The 12068-nt window shown below is 47.0% G+C and overlaps 1 pseudogene; it reads left to right on the forward strand.

The window, feature by feature from the left end:
- The first annotated feature begins 9208 nt into the window (after nucleotides 1-9208).
- On the forward strand, nucleotides 9209-10276 carry LOC101982357 (annotated as a pseudogene).
- Nucleotides 10277-12068: the final 1792 nt, after the last annotated feature.

Genomic DNA, 12068 nt, shown 5'->3' on the forward strand with positions numbered 1-12068 from the left:
TGCCATTGTTCTTGAGTTCTCAGTAGTCCTCATTGTCCGCTATGTTCAGCGAGTCCGGTTTTATCCCAGGCTTTTCCAGACCCAGGCCACCTTCTTACATATCCCCACCTTTCGCAGGTCTTAAATTATATTGATGACAGTTACTTATTGGCACTTCCTTTTCCTATCTAGAGTGACTGAGAGCCTTGAGGGACTGTCCCCTGTGCTCTGTCCCTCTGTCTGGCAGATAACAAGAGGACAGTAAGAACAGGTTAGTCGGCAGGCTGAATGTACTCAGAACCAAGCAGGCCATCTCCCATCTCTTCTAAGTGGCGTGACCATTGGCTTTGGACCCTGCAAATGAAGACTGCTTACTTTGTACATTTCCCAGTCCTTGGTCCACCTTCTCTCCTCTCCCCTCAGTCAAGAGAACAGAGGCTTTACATCTGTTCCTTGTGGTGCTGGACCTAATTTGCCTCAGCAGAGCTCCAAGTAACTATTTCAGAAGCCAGAGGGCGCTGCCCCCTCCTCTAAGACGCCTGGCTAAGAGTTGGCTGGGGGAGGTGTGGTGGCCTTACCAACAACCCCCTCACCCTAGCGCCTGCTCAGACAGAGCAAGAGCTGTTTTACTACAAATTTAAATTTATCTCTGCACCCTGCCAGGTTCGGAACCTCTTCCTTGGGGGTGAATTATTTAATCACTTGTCTTCCCCTTGAATCAATGCAACTAATGAACTTTTTTCTTTCTTTTTTCTTTTTCTTTTTTTTGCCACTTCCTCTTTCCCTCTGCTACCAGCCTCTTATTATTCAGATCCTTCTAGCCTGAGCCCCAATCACTAGGGACTTTACCTAGGGAAGGCTGGCTGCTTTCCCCCCAGGGCACCGTCTACTCTGGAATAACACCTGCGTAGGCAACTGTGCACGGTAGTCTCTCTCGTCAGTGTCACACAAAGGCAAGGCCCTTGAGCTGCCTCTGAGAGGAAAACTTCAGAGCAAGGAGGTGGGGGCTACAGGAGGAAGGGAGCCGTGGAGTCATTTGTCACGGCTAAATGGAAATTTATTGCTATAATCCCAGGGCTATAGAAAGGCTTCAGCTAGGTTGGCAAGAAGAACAGAACTCCAGAAATTTCTGGGGAGAGAAAAACCAAAAAAACAAGTGTCTCTAAATCAATCTAATGGCTGATGGTTTTGGTGACATCAGGGGTGTTGACATCTCTGGGATGTGGGTTGCCTGAGGTTAGGGGCATGAAGAGCTGGCTCATTTCCCAGACAGTCTTGTAGGTGTCAGTAACTCTACTACCACCATCGTCCCCAAGTCTACTGATCCTTCAGGAGAGCCCAACCTTAAGCTTGTGATGAGACTAGGAGAGAAAAAGTGAAGACCCCTAAATCAGCCAGGCCTGTCATGAATCTCCTTGGTCCTATTAGCAGTTGTGTCCTGGCTGGAGGCCAGTGTTAATCCCCAAGGTACAAGGAGAAGGACCACAGACCCAAATCATTTGAGCCAAATTAATTAAAGCAAGTTTTTATATTTGCATACTTGGGTTGCCTTCCTCTAGGGTGGGGTTTGAGAGCTCAGCGCTGGATATGAGGAAGACAAGGTTGTTTTATAGTTCAGGGGCAAGGGGGTTTTGGCAGGAAAAGTCAGGGTTACAGGAACAAAGCATAAACATAACAAGTTAGTCATAACCACCTCCTGAAGCGAAGGCACAAAGACATGGTCGCAAGTTGGGCATCGCAAGGTTGCCATGACAACCTTTTTGAAGCAAAGGTAGGGTTGCAAGATGGTTATAACGTTTTGAAACAAAGACATGGTTTCTGTTTCCAGGAGCAGGCAGTGCAGAACCATTTGTAGTCAAGACTACAGGCGGGCCATAGTCCGATTCTTGAGTCTAATTTGTCTTTACCATAAGATGACTTTTAAGCCTAAGATGGAAGCAGGCTAGTTCATCACCAGAAATGTCGGAAAATGTTCTGACTAGAGAGACATTGGTTTGTGTCCTAGGTTTTAAATCTTTCTTCTTTTGCACAGAAAATGAACGAGCAGAGCCACCTGGAAGATACGTGTGGTCAGATATTTCACTGATCTTTGGACATGCGTGCTGAAGCCTGTCTAGTCACCAGAATGCAGAGGAAGGGTCACCTCACAGGGTTCTGTGGCCTGACCAGCTGGATTGATCAGCCCACCACCCCATATCTCAGCCAAATCCTTTCAAAGTCCAATTGACTTCCTTAGCAAAAGGAAGAAAACTAGATAAAAGTCTCCTGGCAGCAACTCTACTTCTGGCCCCCTCCCATCGTACCCCGAGTCTAAACTTTGCTAGTGACCCTCTTGTGAACCTTCTGCTGCGTGGAGGCTCTGTTTGCATTCTCTTTCTAATAAAACTTTCTGACTTCACCCATTGTTGTCCTTGAAATTCCTTCTTGGAACTCGGGAGACAGAGGACCTGGAGCCCCTGACTAACGGAAGCTGCGGTGAACATGAATGTCTGGCACCTTTGCCCTTGAGTTAAGCCTGCTTGAGATGAGAACATCTCACGCCATACCCACAGACCTCCAACTGTCCTAGCTTTACCTGGATGTATTGACTTGAGTACCGAGCTCTTCCCTACCTACTGCAGAGGAGAGAAGTGTGCCTGTCTCTCGGGTGGCTTGTAACCTAACGGAGGAAGAAAATTAAGACCAGGGTTCAAGTGGGGACACAGTGTCATGCTATGTGCATGAGCAGGTGTGTGGAGAGAGGCCTCTGACGCCTGGGGCAATCAATCAGTCTCTCATTCCTTGAATTTGCTTCTCAGTTTATGAAAAATTTTTGGATAGAGATTTTTATCTTTTTCTGATGTTTTGATGCCTCTGTCACTATTTCTGTTAAGTCTCCATTTTGCTGACAGGACCACAGGCTGAGAGAATTTCAGCAATAATTGAACACTGGCTCTGACTTTGGGTTCCTTACCCTTTTCTCGCGGTATGTCAAGGACTGAAGAAAGGGGCAATGAGACTCCAGGTGAGTAGGGTTTCGAATGGTGGGAAGCACATTTCAGGGTGGAGGAACAGCAGCAGCGCAGCTGCCTGCTTGGCACAGTAGAGGCTAAAAAGTGTTGGATGAAAGAGTAAACACACCAATGAAGTCAAGAATGCCTCTTGTGCTATGCCAGTGGGATTCCAATTAATGTACAGGGGGCTTGTCCTACAGAGGAGGGTGTGACTAGATTGTGGGTCCTGCCGGTGCAGGCAGCGGAGTTTGGGTTGGGTGGAGACACTGGGGTTGGGGCCGGGGCATGGACTCTTCCCTGGAGGAATGGCAACTGTGTCTAGCCTTGTCTGTGCTATGCCCATTGGATGGTGTTCTCAGGGACACAGAGGTAATGCAGGAAGAAAAGAATGCTGCCAGATGAAGACAGCTCTGAGTTTCCAGATCCCACAGAAGGACGAGCCTAACAATCTCTCCAATTGCTTCCTCCTTTACTTCTTTCTTCTCTTGTTCTTAATATGAGATAGGTGTTGCATGATATTTGATCACAATGTCAATGTGAACCATGAGGCTGCTTAATTTACTGGAAAAACCTGTTCCTACTTGTGGTGTGGCTCAGCCCTAGGCCACACCTTCAATTCAAGAGCTTTCGGCTTGAATATTTTTTTAAATGTTTATTCATTTATTATGTATACAGTATTCTGTGTATATGCCTGCAGGCCAGAAGAGGGCACCAGACCTCATTACAGATGGTTGTGAGCCACCATGTGGTTGCTGGGAATTGAACTCAGGACCTTTGGAAGAGCAGGCAATGCTCTTAAACACTGAGCCATCTCTCCAGCCCATCAGCTTGAATATTTTTAACAGGATTAAATAAAGACAACCATAGGCCAAGAGGCTGAACAAGCAGCCAGTTGACAGAAAGTGAGCATAAGATAATTAATAAAAAAACTATTGAGAGTAAGAGGGAGTCAGGAGGATGGATAGAGAGACAAACAGGAAGTAGAGGGGAGGGACATTGAGTTGAAGAATTCTTGTTTGAGACAGTAGGAGAGGTGAGAGGCTTCAGGGGAAGCTGCTAAGCAGGAAGACAAACTGGGTACTTCTTCTGCATCTCTGATCTAGCAGGCTTTCACCTCCAGCATCTGGCTCCCGAGTCTTTACTGGTAAGATTGAACAATTGATATTTTGTTAGAAACAACAGACAGGGTCTTGTTTTATAGCACAGACCGATGGCCTGGAACTTGCTTCACAGCCTAGGTTGGCTAAGAGCTCTTGTTCTTTCTGCTTCTGCCTCTCAGCTGCTGGAATCACAGGCACAGGTCACTGGACTGTCAAATGAGGACTCTCCCATTTCTTCAGAGCTCAGTGGAAACATTACCACTCCGGTGCTATAACAGCCAAGTGTCCATCCAGTCCTACCTTTTCATGGCTTCCTCTGCTACTCCCATGTGGAACTTGTCATAGTCGTAATTGGTTGGTTGATTAATTCCTGACTTGGCTGTGAGTCCCCAAGTTATATAGATCAGCTATTGCTCTATGGCGTTCAGGGCTGACTCCCCCAGCAAGAAGCATGAAGTTGGGACCAGTTACCAGGAAGTGTGTACCTAATGACCGAATGCACCTTGAAATGGGTATGGTGATATTAATTCACATGGCAGCTGGGAGGATGTAAGGCCATCTCATAAGATCATTGCAAAGCTAAAGATTAATGGGCGCAATCACTGTTGCACGGGCAGAAATAAAGACCGTGTAGGACAGTGACTCTCAACCTAATCCTGCGACCCTTTAACAAAGTTCCTCATGCTATGGTGATCCCCAGGCATAAGATTATTTTCATCGCTACTTTATAACTGTAACTGTGCTACTGTTATGAGTCATAAGGTAAATGATTTATTTATTTATTTATTATGTATACATATTTTGTCTGTGTGTATGCCTGAAGGTCAGAAGAGGGCAGCAGACCTCATTACAGATGGTTGTGAGCCACCATGTGGTTGCTGGGAATTGAACAGCCCGGTAAATGTTTTTGGAAAAGGAGGTTTGCCAAAAGGGTTGTGACCCCCAGGTTGAGAGCCACTGACTTAGCATGTCTACTAGAGGCAAGGACAAGTCTGTTGTCAGTCACCCGGAGTGGGGTGGAGAATGATTGTGTGTTTGGAAGAATGACACAGCAGTGTGCCTACTGTCCATACAGAGGCTGGAGGAGGCCAAGAATGGCAGCATCCTGAGGGAATTGTTGAGGCCTGCAGGACAGGCCTCTCTTCTCACGAGGCTTCCCACCCTCCTTTGCAGCCTGGCTTTACTGCCCTTTTCTCGGACCCTCTCTGGTTCCCTGCCTTGGGATTCCTTGTATCCTCTTTCCCTGGCTTAGCCCATGGTGTTCCCTACTTGTGATGACAGCCGGCTCCTCACTCTGATCTCTCCTTTCTTCACCCTCAGATCTTTCTAGCCTTTTCTCTTTCCATCACCACTTGGTGCGTTGCCTTTCAGGGTTTATCTCATCTCTCCTTTTCTTCCTATTAGTCATCTGCCCATTCAGTTTTGCATGCTGGGTATTTTTTTGAGGTCTGCCAGATGGATCGATACCAACATGGACAAATTTTTTTGACTTTTCTTCTCTTAGCCCTTCCACCTCTGTCAGCTGCTTCAATCTCCCCTCAATTCCCTGTCCTTTCTAAATTCCTAGATTAAACATATACATTCTGATCGTTGAAACTGGCCTAGGTACCAGACTACTCTTTCATTCTCTTTTGTGTTCCTTTCTTGGCATTTTCTTGGACAAATTGAGCAAGCCTGGAGTTACCCCTTAGCTGGGACCATTCTCTCCGCCCTGACCTAGCATGTCCTCAGCTTATCTGCCGGGTTTTCTCTGGCTTCCCTCCCTCTCTTCTTACCTGACAACTAGGGAAGCTGCTCATTGTCTCTTCCTGTTTTAATCTAATGCCCCGTCCATTTGTCTTCATGTCAGCGTGCCTGTCTAGAAAATTGTCAGGGGACTTGGACGTGGCTGGTGTCACTTCCTTTCAGTCTAACTAAGTGTTGTCATGGGAAACCAGTCTCTTCATAAATACTTTTAGATGCTAATGTGCATGATGTTGCTGATGAAGAGATGACGATAAGTGAGATAAATCATGACAGTTTCTGGACCGAGTGAAATAGGTATTCAATAACCATTAGTAGTCTCTTAATCTGGATGGTAATGCTAATTACTCTCCAAGACTCTCTTTTTGATTGCCAATAATGGGAACTGACTCAAAGGGGCTTCTGGAGGAAGGAAGCCCAGTGGGGTGGAGCCTAGTGCACACCCAAGGGCAGAAGATGAACTTGGGCTTCTTTAGAGTCAGGAGCCAGGAAGTACGATGCTATCAAGCATTGGGATAGCTGCTGTCCTTGTGTGGTTTCATCTCGTCCCACTTTATTCTTTTCTTTTCTATGTACTTGGTTTAATTGGGATGGAGATGGAAATGGGGCAGAGGGCACCTTCCCTCATCCACCCTAAGAATCACAGCTGACAGTCTTGTAACAAAAGGCCATCAGAGACCAGCAGAATGTCTTAGTATTTTGTGACATAAGAGGCTTCAGAAACAAGGTCGTGAAGACCCAGCAAAAATTGTCTATGCTTAGGGTCAATGAAGAAAAGACAGCTGTGGTAAATGACACCAGACAAAAGGGTGTGCCATGATGTCACCGGCAGAATGGGACGAAGCAAGGCCTGGCTATGGCAGATTCCTTTTAGCCTCACTGCAGCCTTCCTTCTTTCCAGGCCTCTGGATCAAGGGAGAAGGGAAGAGTGACCTTCTAGGTTTTATCACTAATTTGGGGGAAAGAGGGTTCTAACCTCCATGATGTAACTTGGTGATGTGGGATTCCCCTCTGTATGTTGTTAATATGTTTTATTGCCATTGGTTAATAAAGAAGCTGCTTGGGCCTATGGCAGAGCAGAGTAGAGCAAGGCCAGGAATTCCAAACAGATAGAGGAGGAAAGAAGGTGGGGTTAGAGAGATGCCATGTAGCTGCTGAGGGAGACAGATGCTGGAGAACCTTACTGGTAAACCACAAATCTCGTGGTGATACATAGATTAGTAGAAATGGGTTAATTCAAGATGTAAGAGTTAGCTAGAAATATGCATGAGCTAATTGACCAAGCAGTATTGTAATTAATATAGTTTCTGTGTGATTATTTTGGGTCTGGATGGCCAGGAAATGAACAAGCGTCCTTTGCCTACATGTTGGGGAGAGGGATGCTATTTCTCTGACACACTTTTATACACAAAGAGCGGATGTTGACAAAAGCATATCAGAGGCTCACAGAGACTTTGTTTCTCAGGCTCCTTCAGAAGCCTTCCAGGCCTCCTCCATAGGGCTGTACTTTTGGGTGGCATTTCATGGGCCCCAACAGCAAAGCATGGCTACCCTACCCTGGTGTCAGTCATCAGCTCTCTGAGCTCCAGGGGTACCACGCTTCCAGGTCTTAATGTCTAAACCTAAGAGAGAAGGACATGACCAACCTAGCTGGTGCTCAACACCCCACTTTGGTCTATCAGCCACGGATGGAACAGTGTCATAGGAATGCTTCCTCTGATGATAGAAGTGATCCTTACAAGTGTGATATGTGTTCCAGGCAGGAGGACAGGGCAAAGACAGCTGAAATTGTCTCCCATAGTAAATGCAGGGGAAAAGCAATGTTTGGGAGACTGCATGCCGCTTGAACTCTTTTCTTTCGATGATCTTGGCCTTGAGCATCTCAGTTGAGAATCATTCCAGGAAGCAGGGCCACAAAGTTGCTGAGCTCAACTTGTCCAAGGTGTGGAGGGCATCAGGGCACGCCTAGGTCCTTCCCTTTTCACAGGACCTGTTGGATCTGGGCACTTTCTGGGCTTCCTAGACAAGCCTGAGTGGCAGCCTCTTCTTAAAAGCTGATTAGGAAGGCAAAAGCTCTTCAGCTCCTGGCAAAGATAGAGAAGAATCCTCCCACACTGGATGGGTTTGCCCTTCTGCAAGTGATTACTTTGGCTCAGATAAGAAGTCTAAGTTCCTAGTGAACCAGCAGATTGCTTATAATCTCTTCTCTCAGATTTGAGCTCAAACAACCTTAGTCAAATTCCTCATCACACCCCACCCCTAGCAAAATCTACTTTCTGACCTCTTCTGCAAAGAAACAGATGCTTAGGGTTCCTGGGAGGATGGCAGGGCTCTGGAAGCTCTGACTGCTGGGAAAAAACAGCACCCACTTAGCAATGGAAAATTCTGGTTAGGAACTCATGGCTATGGAGAGGGGATTGCTCATGAGGCCCCACTCTCAGCTAAGGGGCTATTGATTGTTGGTGACGTCTCGGGGAGGGAGAGTCAGTCTTCTTTAATTGTGTGGCCCCTGGTAAGTCAACCACACCTCTAGCCCCACACTCTGGAGTACAGGAGTACCACAAACTGCGCTTGGAGCGTTAAAACTAAGAAAAAAAGGCTTGGAATTGGGAGGGGTGTGGGAAGTGGTGGGTGGCTTTGAGAAGAGCTGGGGGAGGAGTAGGGAGTGAATATGGTAAAAATGTACTGTATGTATGTATGTATGAAATTGTCAGATACTTAATAAAAGTAGGTTTACAAAAAGGAACTCAGAGTAGGCAGCCCTGGCTTATTCATCCTGGTAGACTTACTTATAGTTAAGGAAGTGTTTCTTTTCTTTTTGTTAAAGCTCAGGGATCATATTATCTGAGTTTGAGAGAAGAACAACAGGCAGGCAAGCCGTAAATCTTGGCAGTTGCCAGAAGGAGGGAGGTGAAGAAGAGGAGAGGTCATGTCTTTAAAGTTAGACATGGAAGTCAGAAAGCAGTAGCATGGGGCCGAGGTATGGGGTCTTCAGCGAATAGCACGGAAGCCCAGAGGGTCAGAGAACACACTTAGGCTCATGCTGTGTTGGAAAAAGTGAAAGAAAGAGGGAAAGGGAAGATGACGTTTTTTGAGTTAGAGTTCAGAAAAATGGGCGAGACTTTGTAAGCAGCTGCCACTGATAAACAATTATATTTAAAACTCTTGTATTTAAAAGAGTCACGGGGAAACCAAGGCCTTTGCAGAACTCAATATCTATTTACCCCTGATGTCCTGTCTTTGCCTTCTATCTGGAGGGAGTGGCATCCTCTTTTCCATGTCTTGGGTCTCAAATGCTGAGTCCTTCATTTATTAGTTGTGTTCTGGGTCAAATTCTTTATAAGAAAAATATTTCAGGCTCTCTGCTCCTCCCTGTTCTAGAGACAGCCGCTTCTTTTCGTGCAGTGCCAGCCTCGTTTCAGAGACACGATGGTGAAGGTCGGAGTGAACGGATTTGGCCGTATTGGACGCCTGGTTACCAGGGCTGCCTTCACTTCTGGCAAAGTGGACGTTGTTGCCATCAATGACCCTTTCATCGACTTCAACTACGTGGTCTACATGTTCCAGTATGACTCCACCCATGGCAAGTTCAAAGGCACAGTTAAGGCTGAGAATGGGAAGCTTGTCATCAACGGGAAGGCCATCACCATCTTCCGGGAGCGAGATCCCGCCAACATCAAATGGGGGGATGCCGGCGCCGCGTATGTTGTGGAGTCTACCGGTGTCTTCACCACCATGGAGAAGGCTGGGGCCCACTTGAAGGGTGGGGCCAAGAGGGTCATCATCTCCACCCCTTCTGACGATGCCCCCATGTTTGTGATGGGTGTAAACCATGACAAGTATGACAGTTCCCTCAATATTGTCAGCAACGCTTCCTGCACCACCAACTGCTTAGCCCCCTTGGCCAAGGTCATCCATGACAACTTTGGCATCGTGGAAGGACTCATGACAACAGTCCATGCCATCATGGCCACCCAGAAGACTGTGGATGGCCCCTCTGGGAAGCTGTGGCGAGATGGCCGTGGTGCTGCCCAGAACATCATCCCTGCATCCACTGGCCCTGCCAAGGCTGTGGGCAAAGTCATCCCAGAGCTGAACAGGAAGCTCACGGGCATGGCCTTCCGAGTTCCTACCCCCAATGTGTCCATCGTGGATCTGACATGCCACCCCAAGAAAGCTGCCAAGTATGACGACATCAAGAAGGTGGTGAAGCAGGCATCCGAGGGCCCACTAAAGGGCATCCTGGGCTACACTGAGGACCAGGTCGTCTCCTGTGACTTTAACAGTGACTCCCACTCTTCCACCTTCGATGCTGGGGCTGGCATTGCTCTCAATGACAACTTTGTAAAGCTCATTTCCTGGTACGACAATGAATTCGGCTACAGCAACAGAGTGGTGGACCTCATGGCCTACATGGCCTCCAAGGAGTAAGAAGCCCGCCTTGGACCACCCATCCCAGCAAGGACACAGCAAGAGAGGTCCTCAGCTGCTGAGCAGTCCCTGTCCTAACTAACTCTTGACACTGAGCATCTCCCTCACAGTTTCCATCCCAGACCCCCAGAATAGCAGGAGGGGGCTTAGGGAGCCCTACTCTCTTGAATACCATCAATAAAGTTCATTGCACCCCTCAAAAAAAAAAGAAAAATATTTCATGATTTTTTAAAAAAAATGCATATGGGTGTTTTGCCTGCCTGCATGTCTGTGTACCATGTGTATGCCTGGTACCCAGTGAGGACAGAAGAGGGTGCTAGATCCCTTGAGACTAGAGTTGTAGACCCTTGTGAGCTGCCATGTGATGCTGGGAATCAAACCCTCTGGACAAGCAGCCACTGTTCATAAGCACAGAACCATCTCTCCAGTCCCCTGGGTCAAATTCTTAACTTCTTTCAGCTTCAGAGTTTCCCTAAGTAAAACAATGGCTAATTAAATACAAATGTCATTAAATTATTCTAAAGCTAAACCAGGGTTTGTGTGAGTTCCCCGCCTGCCTGCATTAGGACCCTCTGAAGCTCTTACCACTGCTTCCTAAAGTGACCAGCATCTTTCAGAGGTGACTTTTAAAATCACAGGCACAGAACTGGAAAAAAGCTATGTCCCCGTGAAGACTGTCCTATGAATATATCTAGTGTGGACTTTGCAGAATGTTAGATCCTCCAGAAACTGTCACTTAGTGGGAAGCTCCTGGGTTTCGGGGCAGACATGCAGGGTGAGAAGTGAGCAGGCTATCAAGAAGGGGAGGCCAGCTTGGTTTCCCAATATATCGATTTCTATTAAAAGATAATCATGTTGCAGCTGCGTATCCCTCATGGTCTGGCTCTTCTCTGCTTGATGACCCTGTTACTCTAGGACTCAGGAGGCTGGTGCCCTTCTGCCCATCCTCAGCTCCCTAGCAAGGGGATCTTCTGACCCTGTCCTGATATTTTCCTGGGGTTGGCATGTCTTCTCTCATTTTCACTCGACCTTTCCTATTTTTCAACTGTCCAAGAGTTTTTTTTTTTTAAGTCTTCTGACTTTCCTGAAGTTATTGGGTGTTAAGAAATGTGCCGCATTCTTTGGTAAGAGAATTGTTTTCCATCCATCTGTCCATCCATCCATCTGTCCATCCATCCATCTGTCCATCCATCCATCTGTCCATCCATCCATCTGTCCATCCATCCATCTGTCCGTCCATCCATCTGTCCATCCATCCATCCATCCATCCATCCATCCATCCATCCATCCATCCATCCATTCATCCACCCATCATCATCATCATCATCATCATCATCATCATCATCATCATCATCATCATCATCCATCCATCCATCCATCCATCCATCCATTCATTTAGGTATCTTTTATGAACACTTACACAGCACCAGGGTCTGTGTTGAAGACCAGGAATCCAGACCTTCTTGAGACGTTCATCTTCCCTGAAGGTCTAACAACAAACTCTCCTCTGCAGGTGTCAAGGGAGGGCACCCACTCTTAGTGCTCATTTTTTGGCTCCTGATCCCGCTGGTTGATTCTCTAATTGAATACTTTGCACACGGTAAGTTTTCTTGATATCCTCACTGCCTGCCTGGCTTTTCCAGCCAGGGATAATATCCCTTTGTGTACTAATCGGCTTTCTGCGATCATCCACATCCTCCAGATTCTCAAACGCAACTCAACTTGAAACCTCTTAAGCAAACAGAATCCTGGAATTTGCATAAATGATTAGGTCTGCACTTTCAATTTGGCCAGGGTGCTTCCCAGCTTGCCAGGTCCCTCT

Source organism: Microtus ochrogaster, unplaced genomic scaffold, assembly GCF_000317375.1.
Source record: "Microtus ochrogaster isolate Prairie Vole_2 unplaced genomic scaffold, MicOch1.0 UNK60, whole genome shotgun sequence".
Taxonomy (NCBI): domain Eukaryota; kingdom Metazoa; phylum Chordata; class Mammalia; order Rodentia; family Cricetidae; genus Microtus; species Microtus ochrogaster.